This window comes from Cryptomeria japonica, chromosome 5 (genome assembly GCF_030272615.1).
Source record: "Cryptomeria japonica chromosome 5, Sugi_1.0, whole genome shotgun sequence".
Classification (NCBI taxonomy): domain Eukaryota; kingdom Viridiplantae; phylum Streptophyta; class Pinopsida; order Cupressales; family Cupressaceae; genus Cryptomeria; species Cryptomeria japonica.
In genome coordinates this window covers 3,023,246-3,036,332 of record NC_081409.1, presented here as the reverse complement: position 1 = coordinate 3,036,332, position 13,087 = coordinate 3,023,246, and the positions used below count along the sequence as shown (strand labels likewise).

General features: G+C 33.7%; 2 long non-coding RNA genes across 2 annotated transcripts; one reads left to right on the top strand and one right to left on the bottom strand.

Moving 5' to 3' along the window:
• Window positions 1-4,262: 4,262 nt before the first annotated feature.
• LOC131077950 (uncharacterized) lies at window positions 4,263-5,939 on the bottom strand. The gene is made up of 4 exons (XR_009113683.2): window positions 5,806-5,939; window positions 5,475-5,713; window positions 4,470-4,657; window positions 4,263-4,347 (listed from the first exon to the last, which is right to left on the bottom strand). It is a non-coding gene; the product is annotated as an uncharacterized LOC131077950 (long non-coding RNA).
• Window positions 5,940-6,493: 554 nt separating this feature from the next.
• On the top strand, window positions 6,494-9,317 carry LOC131875998 (uncharacterized). The gene is made up of 2 exons (XR_009372480.1): window positions 6,494-7,182; window positions 7,220-9,317. It is a non-coding gene; the product is annotated as an uncharacterized LOC131875998 (long non-coding RNA).
• The last annotated feature ends 3,770 nt before the right edge of the window (window positions 9,318-13,087 follow it).

Genomic DNA, 13,087 nt, shown 5'->3' with positions numbered 1-13,087 from the left:
TACTCATTGAGAGTAACACAAACCTCTTATTTGAATATCTATAGTCTCCTCGAGGTCTTGAGACAAATCCACTTTAACGCATACCCTTTTTTGAGGACGAGTATGGAAAAAATGGTCGGGCTCCATGCAAACCACCTTGCGAATGGATTGGGCAATGGTCTGCAAAAAGGGCCAACAAGGCCAAGGGAGACCAAGAAACTCAATCTAGACCAGGACTTTAAGCTTCTTGTCGTTACAGAGAGAAAAGTCTCGCGACCATGGCTGAAAGACAAGCAAAGAGGACCAAACAAACTAAGGCCCATGATGTAGACTATCATGCACATGGGTGGAATTGGCAAAGTGAAACAAAAAAAGCCTTTGGTGAGATTTTGGATGTTGTCAACCTTGATCCCATGAGGGGCCAGGCCTTGGCAATCCAATCACAAAGCATTCTTTTAGGTGGAACCCTCCCCACAAAATAGCCAATTAAAGTAAACTTTTCAAGCCATCGACAAGTATTATCAAATTCCTAAATAGGTAGGACAACATTTGGGGTACCAGAAGGCATACCTTGTGAAAAATTTTGGGAGCAAATTTCCTAGGTTGTTTGTTTGAGGGTGCCATGATCGGTAGACACCAAAATTCCAACACTAACATCAATAGTTGGGTTGAGGCTGGTTGAGGCCATTAAAAGGCTAAAAAATGCCGCAATAAATGTTGTATGACAATATGACAATGGGAAAACCACAAAGAAACGCACAATACAAAGAAACAACCATGCAAAAAACCATCAGAGCTCTCTTAAAATATTTTGGAGTGGGAAAGATTCCACAAACATCTAAGTAGAAAGAGGTTAGCTGAAACATGTCATTTTGAATTTAAAACTTGAAAAATTGATTTTGTACCACTATTAAAAAAACCCTCAACATTACTAAGAGAAATAATACACATAGTCTACTTCCACTATTTTCCAATTAATATATTTAATTATCTTTTTATAAGCATGTATAACAAATAACACTCCTTTAACCATATCCTCACGCATGAAGAATATCACCTCATTTTTTATTATTATAAATTTATATTCAATGGTAGGAGCTATAATACATTTATTGAATTACCAAGTCAAGACAAGTATTTTTTACTAACATTTTGTTCAAGTCAAGACAAGTATTTTTTAATAACATTTTGCAAGGGAGTCCCCATACGTTTGTCACCATTCTATGTTTTGCTGGTCCTGTTGCTTTATTATTATAAATTATTATAAATTTATATTCAATGGTGGGAGCTATAATACATTTATTGAATTACCAAGTCAAGACAAGTATTTTTTACTAACATTTTGTTCAAGTCAAGACAAGTATTTTTTAATAACATTTTGTTAAGGGAGTCCCCATATGTTTGTCACCATTCTATGTTTTGTTGGTCCCGTTGCTTTAATATTATAAATTTATATTCAATGGTAGGAGCTATAATACATTTATTGAATTACCAAGTCAAGATAAGTATTTTTTACTAACATTTTGTTCAAGTCAAGACAAGTATTTTTTAATAACATTTTTTTAAGGGAGTCCCCATATGTTTGTCACCATTCTATGTATTGCTGGTCCTATTTGGCAACATTTTGGTTGCCTTTTTATTATGCATTTTATTCTTTTGTTTTATTTAATAAACAAAATTTTCTTTTCAATGATAATTGGGCTCTTTCTAAATTTGACACCTTTCCAATTAAGTGTCTACTAAATTAAATAGAGATGTAGAATAAGTAAATATAATTATTAATTAAATACTGCCACATAAAAGAGGGATTGGGATAAGAAATGTTTACTATATAAAATAGATTTTACATAAGAAAAAATAAAAGATTATATAATCAATAATTAAACAACAAACTCAAAAATGAATCTTTTAATGTTATTTTTATTATAAAATAGTATTTAACTTAAAATTAAATGTTTAATTTAAAATATATTTATTTGTTATAATTCATTTTTTATTTTTTATTTTATTTATATTAATATAGATTTTATAAAACATATATAAGACTATTTAAAAAAAAAATTATTTAATTTATAACCATGTTCTAATTTTAAAAAAAATTTATCTAACTTTTGAATTGTAATATTTTTCAAATTTATAATCTTATTCTTTTTAATTTTTTTTTTCAACTTAATTAAAAAATAATAAAATATATATTTGTACGTATAAAACAAAAGCTAATCAATTATATTCTCTCACACTTGTAACTCAAAACTTTACTATGAAAATAAAATATAATACCATATGCTGGATTAGAGAAGGTTCATGGATTAGAAAAGGTTCATGAAACCAGCACATGATACTCCGACCTTAATCAGCTCCCTTCATATTATAAAAGAACATCACAGATAAACTTCATCTCAAGGTGGAAAGGTATAAGTGGGATATTTACAGTGAAAAATAGATGAAATTGTAGTGCATGTTTGGAGTAATGGTAAATTTTAATATGTCACCTTGTTCATAGAGACATTTTACAATAGAAAAGTGTGACTATGAGCCACTTGAATGTGTTGGTATTGCATTCCACAGCACTGCAGGATGTCCAACAGTATCACATATTCTTCAAACTCACTGCAGTTCAAGTAAATCATGGCTGAAAATAGTATTTGTAATTGTAAATATGCTTTTTTTTTTCTTTCTATTATTTGGGTTTTAGAGTAGCAACAATACTATCTCATGGGTATACTGTACAAATTTTGTTTTGATCATGAGCAGAGATAATCACTTGGGTTATTTCTGTAATAAGATCATTCACTATGGACTTATATGTTCTATTACTTCTATGCTTTTCACTGTGGATAGATCATTGCAATAGAAATTACTTTGGGCTGATCTCTCTATTAAACAAAGGAGAAAGAAAAATTATCTGTCATTATATTTAAGTTCTATTAAAAAATTTCTAATGTTGAGGTGAAAGTATTGGTAGAGGGACTGATAAAGAGGCCTTGCTATTAGGAAACAGTTTTTCTGAATTAGATCGTGTGAAGTTTTTTGATATCAACGTTTCAGATCACACTTCGTGATCTATCATCAAAATGAAAGAGAACAAACAGAATAAAAAGATCATCTGTTAAATTCTTGACAGGCCTTACGTGGTCATCTATTCAAAACCTATATTGCAAAAATGTTTATGGTTTGTTTTCTATTTTCTAATTTCTGATAGTATATTTATACTATATTGTTAGCCAGCTTTACATCACAAATGTTACCTTGTATCTATCATCTATTTGTCTGAATACTTGGCCTGGATCAGCATGACAGAGATCTTTTTCCCTCTTTTACTACTCGATTGCATTTCTTGCCAACATGAGTATGTGTGCTCACCCATTTTCTGCTAAAGAACTCTGTTGCTCCTCTCCATTTTGCAAATTGCTCTTATGGATTTTGTATTAAATAAAAAAGAAAATTGATTTTTAGGCATTCAACCAATGGATTGGAAAACTAGACTAGAGATCGAGAGCATTTAGGAAGAGGACTTGAACCCCATTCAAGAATGTTTGACATTAATCTGAACCTCGAAACGAAACAAAGAGGAGGCTATATAATGTTGGTTTTTATCGGTTTTGATCAGCTGATTACTTGAAGGGCTAGTTTGCCATGGGCTGTATAGTACAGTTTGTTTATCATGCATGTTTCGCAAATATAAGCCCTATTTATTTAAAGGTAGGATCAGAAGAGTTTATTTTGCCAGTGTTTTATGACCTGCAGGTTAAGACTATTAAAATGTTAATAAATGTAATATTTCAGTGTGCTGGAAAAAAAACTTTATTTATTATTGAGATTCAGGAATTGACCAACATAATTTCCATTATGTGTAAGGGTAAGGGCAACAATTCCTGAGCTTCGTTTATACTTACGGAGTTATGGGAATGATAATACAGCACATTAAGGGTACTTCTGAAGTTCTCATGCAGGGTAATAACAAACAACTGAACAAGAAACATAATTGCTGGAGCCTGCAAAACAACATCCACATTTGCCCACATGCTGTAAGTATGAGAACACAGAATATGCAAATTAAATAATGTCAATGTCTACCTCATCTAATTACATGATATCCTATTTTTTATACATAAGAGCCCTAGAAGATAGGAAAAACAATTGTACTATACACCTTGCTAACCCTTTAAGCCCTGCTAATCTTTTAGTGTTACAATCAGCGATATTTAATAAGATTTGAGATTGACATTACAATGTGCTGAATGCAAAATACATATTTCAAAAACCAAACCTTTCTTATTTGCAAGAACATGCTCATACACATGTATGATCCAGCATAGAATTTGTCAGTTGTGCCCTGCTGTTTTTTCAGGAACACGATGAGCACACCTTCAAAACAGGAAAAAAAAGGTCCCAATTATTTAATCAACAATAAAAACTCAATATATGTGAAATAGAAAATTAAAGTCAAGATATATCTGCACATTTAACATCAAAGAGGATTAAATTACCCTGGGATTGAGGTGCTGGCACAGGCTCCAAGAATAGGCATGGAAGAATGTTGTCCCGTTAAGGGCATTCCGTGAAATTGCTTTTCCATGAGAAATGAGGATGTTGCTTGATGTCCACAGAAGAATGTAGGAATTCATGAATTAGAGACAGACACCCAATAGTTTGAACAGGTAAACATTCGTCACTCCTGAATGTCATAACCTCAAGCAAGTTACAAATACAGGTCTGTAAGAGTTACAAATGAAGTTAAAAGTTAAACCCTAACTGATGTTTACTCAGGAATAATAATACATAGCCTAGCCAACATGCATGATGTCGCCATGATGCAACTTATAGATCTAATATGAATATGTGGCTCGTAAGCCATGTTACCAGATGGTGAACTGTGAACAGAAGTCTGATTGATAAATTTACTCATGAAACAGTGAAAGATCTATTTGTAATCATTGTCAAGCATAGTTGCTGAAGCTTAATTTCTATGTACAACTCCCTCCTGATAGCTGCAAACTTCAATATAACATATATTTAAGTATTTCTCGCGAAAATAAAAACCTGCAGGTTTTGACTTAGATGCATCCAAAGGCCATGGCCCTTCCCCAAGCATATGTATTGTTGTTCTTGGATTGCCTATACTAATAGGGTGAAAATAGGAAAAAAAAATCACTTGTTAAAATCAGTCCTCATACCACTAGGATCTAGTTGCAATAAAGTTTTCAGTTTTTTTTTTCTGAATCATGTAGATTTTTTTATTTATTGTCATTGTTTCAGATCAAATTCTTTGATCTATCATCAGGACATAAAGTACGAGAAGTGAAATCATTTGTGTTCTGATAATAGATCATAGAATTTAAGAAATGTTGAAAAAAAAAAAATTCTACATGATCTAATCTAGAAGAAAGAAGAAAAATAAATTTAAAATTATTATGAGATGCAGAAACTTCATGAATTTGGTTGCAATCAAGTTATCAACATAAATTAAAAATAAGTGAGCGAACTTTATTTACTTGATAAGGAAGGTGTTTCCTATCTTCTTCCCTGCTCTTATCACTCTGGATCTTCTCTAGAGTGTAAGGAAATCGTGAGAAGCTGGAGCTCCTGATCTGGAAGTCCTTGTTGAAAAGAGTTGAAGGCTGTTATGCAGGGGCGTTGTTCCTTATAGCAGCTCCTATGACACTTTTAGAGCTCACTGTAGTCCAACTATCCGCTGCAGATGAGATAGATTGTGGAAACCAGGCCATTTTATCTAAAGAACACAACAGCAACAAAAAAATAGGTGTAATAATCAAGATTCAAGAAAACCAAGAGGGTAAGCTAGGTAGAAGGCATGGGTGCTACCTCGCATCGCATGGATCAAAGTTACTTGACCTGGATACCCAATACAAATCAGGATCTCTGTAACTGTCATCATCATCAAGCATTGAATGAGAAATCTGATTTGCCAAACCAGCGACGTGGGTATTCAAGTCTTATGTGCCAAACCAGTGACGTGGGTTCTCAATGAATGCTTTTAAGAAGCTCCTGGATTCCATTACCGTTGTTTTTTCAGTTCAAATATTTTAAGATGATGATGAATTTTTTTTTGTTGCACAAATTTGATGTAGAATAATACTGTTATATTGAACGAGCCAATGAAGAAATAGTTAAATTGATTATTTATATTTTCCAGATAAAATGGCTCCGGAAGAAATTAACAATGATCGGACAGTTTCTGAATTTAGTCCTTTTCTAATTATATTGTCTGCCAAAACAAAAAGATCTAAGATAATTAATTAAATAGTATGACAAGTAAGAGAAAGTGGACTAAGAAATGTGAGCCGCATAAAATAGAAAGTTGTATTTTATATAACAAGAAGTACCTAAATAAAGATAAGATTATATAGTGTTCATATAAAAAACTTAGGAAGGGATCTTCTATACCATGTGCTGGCTGTAAACCAGCCCATAGTATTCTGACCTTAAACAGCCCCATCAAATTATAAAATGACATCACACCAATGCTTCTTCTCAAGCTTGAAAGGTAAAGTGTGAGCTTTTTATCTTATTTTGGGTAGTACATTTGATAAGCCCTGTTCTAGAATAGCATTCCTAAATTGCTTTGCATTTGCAGTGTGTTATGAGAGGATATTTGCAGTTGAAGGATACATGATATTGTAGTGCATGTTTGGAGTACTGATAGATTGTAATAAGCTCAACACATTCACCTTGTTCGTAGAGGCTTTCTGCATTAGAGAAGGGTATCTATGAACAAGTTGAATGTGTTGGTGTTACATTCGACAGCACTGCAGGATGTCCAACATAATCACATATTCTTCATACTCATTACAGAACAAAGAAGTTATGGTTGACTATTGTATTTGTAATGGTAGATATGCTTTTTTCTTCTTTCTTTCCTGTTAATTACTTCTGTTATTTGGGTGTTCAAAGTAGCAACAATACTGTCTTCATAGGTATGGCCTGTTTCACTGTAGTTGTCACTGCTATCTGTTGTAGCTTCTGTTATTTGGCTGTTTAAAGTGGCAAGAATACTGTGCTCATAGGCATGGCCTGCTTCACTCCAGTTGTCACTGCTAGCTGTTGTAGATTTAATTTTTTAAGTATGTCTGGTGTCTATCAAAGTTCACTATTTTATCTATGTAAATTGTTTTAATAGAATATGAAACTCAGAAAGCACTAGCAAGGATACTATGGCTGACAATGATATTATGATTGTAGGTATATTTTGTTGTTATTAATGATATTATGATTGTAGGTATATTTTGTTGTTATTAATTACTTCTGTTATTTGGGTGTTTAAAGTAGCAACAATACAACGCCATAGGTATGCCCTGCCTCACTCTAGCTGTGATTGCTAACTGTTGCTTCAAATTTTTAACTCTACTATTTTATCTGTATAAATTGTTTCAATGGAATATGATACTCAATTGAAAGCACTAGCAAGGATTATGTGGCTGACAATGATTTTTATGATTGTAGGTACACATTTTTATTTTACTTCAATTAATTACTTCTGTTATTTGGGTGTCTAAAGTAGCAACAATACTAACCCCATAGGTATAGCTTGCTTCACTCTAGCCGTTTAGCTTCAATTGTTTTAAATGTCTGATGTCATTAAAGTTCTCTATTTTATCTGTATAAATTGTTTTAGTGGAATATGATCCTCAGACAGCACTAGCAAGGATAAAATGACTGAATAGAATTTATGATTGTAGGCAGTGTTTTTACTTTCAATCAACTACTTCTGTATATAAAGTAGCAACAATACAGTTCTCATGGGTATGGCCTGCTTCATTCTAGCTGTCTGTCAATACTAACCGTTGTATTTGGATCACTTCTCTATTTAGATTAAGCAATTCCAATAGAAAATACACAATGTTTATGTAATCTATGCGCTTTACCTATGATTTATATGCATTTCCCTGTGGATATATCTTTGTCATAGACAATTACTTTTGGTTGATCTCCGTATTTGGCCTAGTAGCTAACATATTTACAGGACAGCATTTTCTGTGAAATTTATGTTATATTTCCCTAATCTCATTCAGATCTGTTACATTTTGAAAAGTAATTTTAAGCTTTCTCTGCAACATCTACCATTAAACTCTGTCTAATAATGTTCTAATGTTGAGGTGAAAGTAGGGATAGAAGTAGAGGGACCGGTAAAAGGCCTTTTCTATTTTCAAGCATGGTCTGTAGCTGGTACCCTAACAGTGACATTGGAAGGCCCAGCCTGCTGCCAAGTTGCCAACTTGGTTATCTACAATAGGCAGGCCTAGTGTGCAACTTGCTTGGTAATCTAGAAAAAATTATGTGATCAGATTTGTATGTTTGCTTTTACATATTTATTTGTCTACAGAGCATTGAATTGGGAGATTGACCCTTGGATAGCTTGCTGACCAAATTCGTTTCCTTCCCGAGGGAAAACCCCATCCATGAATTTCAAAATAATGTTGACAATACTAGCACCAGAAATAGTTAAAATAAGTGCATAATTTACTAGTAAATCTTTTGCTTGAAGCGGAAAAATCCATTCTTGAGCTTATCCATAGGATTGATCTTGGTGGCCTAGTTTCCACTGGTCATCTTAGCAACGTTCTGTGACTCCAATTCTTTTAGTGATTTCAGCAATCTTCTTGGCCGCGACGGAGTGCAGGCTAGGTTCTTGCCAGTAATTCAACCCCCAACCAGCAAAAATAAATTCCTAATTTTAAACCTGTAATGAATAATTTAGATTACAAGCTAAATTCCACACACTTCAACAATTTAGTTAGGGCATTGCGCTTCATCATAGGAATCGGTGGACGCCGTGATGCGCAGATTGTAGTAAAAGCATAAATGATTCTCAAATATGGACTCTGGAAATCAAATATAGAAGAAAAATATTGAAATATTTTTAAACTATAAAAATTTCATGAAATTGATTCTTAAATAATTCTTCAGCATAGTGAACACTAGCACAGATCTTCTAAATATTTAAATAATTATCTCTCAATGCGCATGCCCCTTTAAAAAGGCAAGAATCAGGCTCACGAATCCAATTTCCTGTAGATTAACACGACATACTAATGTAGAACCAAAAACAGGGAAAATGATCAGAAATAAGTGAGTATTATATATTTTAATCTTTAATTAATTTTTGTCCTCATATAAATTGTACAGGCTCCGGCATACAACTCTCTTTTACAGAGTTTGCCCAGTTTGTTCAAATTGGATAGATTCCAGGCATACAACTCTCTTTTACAAAGTTTGCCCAAATGAGATAAATTCAAGGGCACACAACTCTCTTTCATAGAGTTTGCCAAAAATTGTATGGTTCTTACATATTTTCAATGAAATGAAATTTTATATGATTTGTTATGTGTTTACAATACCACAAATTCTGCTTTGGGTATTGTCCTCTGAATTGACAAAATAATTCAGATCAGTGGTATCAGAGCCATTTTCGATCGCTGCAGGTGCATCTACAGCCAATGAGCCGCTGCCCATATTAGGCCAAACTCTTCCTTGTCTTTGTCTTCAACCAAAGGAAACGAGGAAGTTACTGCAGTATCTACCAAGGAACCAGTAGCTGCTACATCTCAAGCTGACTAGGCTCCTGCTACAGCGGATCGGGAAGAAGCGATTATTCTCTCGAGAGTCTCACTAGCACTTTCAAGTTACATGGCAAAATTTTATTTGGAAGATGATCGAGCAATGGGGCCCATTGCCTTTCAAGAAGGGAGTAATGACCAGAAATAAGTGAGAGTATTAAATATTTTAATTTTTAATTAATTTTTGTCCTCATATAAATGTAATAATCTTTCAATACTGGATTGTCTTTTCGACTTCCGACGAGGACATAAATGTGGTGGTTGTTCAACTTCTTTGAAAGCTTATAAATAAGCCCAATTCGAATCCAATTGCAAGGAGTTGGAGAGTTATAGAGTCACAGAGTTATAGGCATGCGCTCCTTCACAAGATTGCCTAAATTGTACAGGCTCGGGCATACAACTCTCTTTTACACAGTTTGCCCAAATTGGATAGATTCCAGGCATACATCTCTCTTTTACAGAGTTTGCCCAAATAGGATAGATTCAAGGACACACAACTCTCTTTCAATACCACAAATTCTGCTTTGGATATTGTCCTCTGAATTGACAAAATAATTCAGAAAACTTGCATACAAGATTGAAAAAAAAAATGATACTAAATATGACACAATGCATGAGGTCATGCATGAATTGACCTCATATAGCATCCTATAACATATCTGAGAAAGTCGTTAAGACATTACATCGTTAAGACATTACAGTGCAACAAAAATTACTGTCATGGAGGCCAATTTTGTTAAATTGTTCCAAATGGATCTACAGAGAATGCAAATCGGTGTCTGGAAATGTATTAACTGTATGAAATTAACATAAGATTCCAACATTGCTGAAACGAGAGCTTTGGAACATTGTATGGACAACCATGAAATGATAGACGAAGGGGATTTTAGAGCTTAGCGTTGCAATTGCCCTCTTTTACAGACGAGTTCCTTGAATTTGCTGAAACATGTGGTATCGCCTCTGGGAAACCTGGGTCGCTCCAGGTATTTTCATCCAACCCTGCTCTTTAGCTTACATTTATCCTATGAAATTAACTGTGTATAGAGTGCCATGTCTAAACACAACTCTGCCGCCACGTAAAGAATAGTATGCAAAATGTGTTGGAAGTGGAAACACTCTGAGAGGGGGGGGGTGAATCAGAGTGTGACAAATTTTTAACAAGTTATACTTTTATGAACCTGACAATTTTAATTCACAGTATGCACAAATGACTGAGACTTAACACCTTGATGAAATACATTAATGAAGCATGAAATATACCATTGAACCAACTAAAACACTTGATTCAGACCTTTAAAAATGGTATTAAATTTTTACACAAACTTGAAACATCTAAATGAGTACTTCAAATATTGCATTACATAAACCCAACAAAACAGAGTATGAAATAAAGAGAGCTAAAATATGATGTATCAGAGCATAAACTAGTAAAACAGAATGAAACACGACAATGCACATAACACCATATTTTTCATGAGTGGAAAACCCTCTTGGGGTAGAAAAACCACTCGGACGATCCCTTATATTAATTCAAAAAGAGCACCAACTCAGTTCACAAGTTTTAGAAACCACAAGGCCTCAAGGAGCACCAACCCCTCTTCTTATCAATGAATATTTCAACTCGAGCTACAGCCACTGGTGATTTTATGCATGCAATTAAATCTTGCAGTCACAAAACCATCAGGGATTGGAGCGAGAATATTTTACCAGTCTGTACATATGAAAAATTTTGCAACAATATTCTTCAAGGATAAAATCAACACTATCCAATCTCTGAACAATATAGTTTCAAATGAATAAAGCCTCATATACTCTGTACAATATAGTTTCAAATCAATAAAGCCTCATATACTCAGTAACAAAAAAACAGAGTATTGATTCTCAAGAAACCCCTCGGCTATCTCTGGTAAACTACGGCACTTTTTAAATGCTTATCACTTTGTTCACACTCTTCTCACTGTATTTCTCTGTTTTTCCTCTCCTTGACTGTTCTGAAAACAAACTGTTTTACACCCAAACAAAACACCACAATTTCTTTTCGAATAACCCTCGTACAGGATTTGAAAACTGAAAAATCAAATAACTGTTTTTAACTGTGCAACCGAAAGAGAAGAAACTGAAGATGTTTTATTTCCCAGTCATGAAAAACAAAAATAATGCATGAACATTTCCTTATTTTCATTTTGCATAACTGAAAAAAAACTCTTTCGAACAAAAAATCTGAATCTTTTAAATCATGTGATTCAAGAAACATACTTGTTAAACGCAAACTAATCAAACAAACTAACCAGTCAACCATTAATCTCTCGATTAAAATCATTGTTTGCTTCATTCTCTGTAACTGAACAAACTGATTCGAGCTTTGTAGCTCCAGCGGCGCTGCGACTCTCATGGTGTTAGGGTTTGACGGACTCCAAGCAGGTTCAAAAACCAAATGAAACACAAAAACATCTTCCAAAAAAAACTTTTAACTTGTCCGATACAAGGAGTATCCTGAGGAATATGCCCTTTAGACCGTAGACATATTAAACCAAAGATGTCATTAAAATTAATGCAAAGTCAGAGCTATTCATTTATCCGTGTCACCAGCATGGCTCGAAAGAAGATGTTTTAAACACATAACACGTCAGCCAAGTCAATATGTCCATGTCACTAAACTGGCCCACGAGAAGGATATAACCACATGCTTAAAAAATATGTAACTTAACCAACACAACATCTTCTTTTTTTTACTTTCTTGTCATCGAGGACAAAAGTACCAAAGAGCAACAAACTCCCCCTTTGTCCTTGATGGCAAAAAAAGAAAAAAACTTAAACAATCATTGCCATGAAAAATGCCATCATCTGAAAGGACCAAAATTAATGCAAGAAATTCCACTGTTAACAAATGCAATATACAATCAACACTGAACCTTGTCATATGCAAACCTGTAAAGAAAAAAAAACACCATTCTCTGAACCTGCAATTCTGTAAAGAATGAACTCCCAATCTGATCTGAATCAAACAAGAATACCAAACTGAAATACCCAAAATAAAAAATGCCTGTGCCACTGTAATGAAAATCCAATGCCTGAAAAGTCAATTGTCACTGTAATATCACTGTAATGCCAATGAAATGCCAATAAAATGCCAAGTTTGTAATGCCTATTAAAAAATGAATACCAATATGTGAAATGCCAATATCTGTGATGTGAAATGCCAATATCTGTGAAATGCCAATATCCAATGTCACTGTCAAAAATGAAATACCAAAGTCACAATACCAATCTGTCACTGTAATCTGTCACTGTATACTAATGTTACTCACTGTTGCAAAAATGAAATACCAAAACCACAAATACCAATCCAATGTCACTGTCAAAAATGAAATACCAAAGTCACAAATACCAATCTGTCACTGTAATCTGTCACTGTATACTAATGTTACTCACTGTTGCAAAAATGAAATACCAAAACCACAAATACCAATTTCTCCCCCTTTTTTTCTTTTTTTTTACAACACAAGGACAAAAGGAAAGAAGAGATCAAC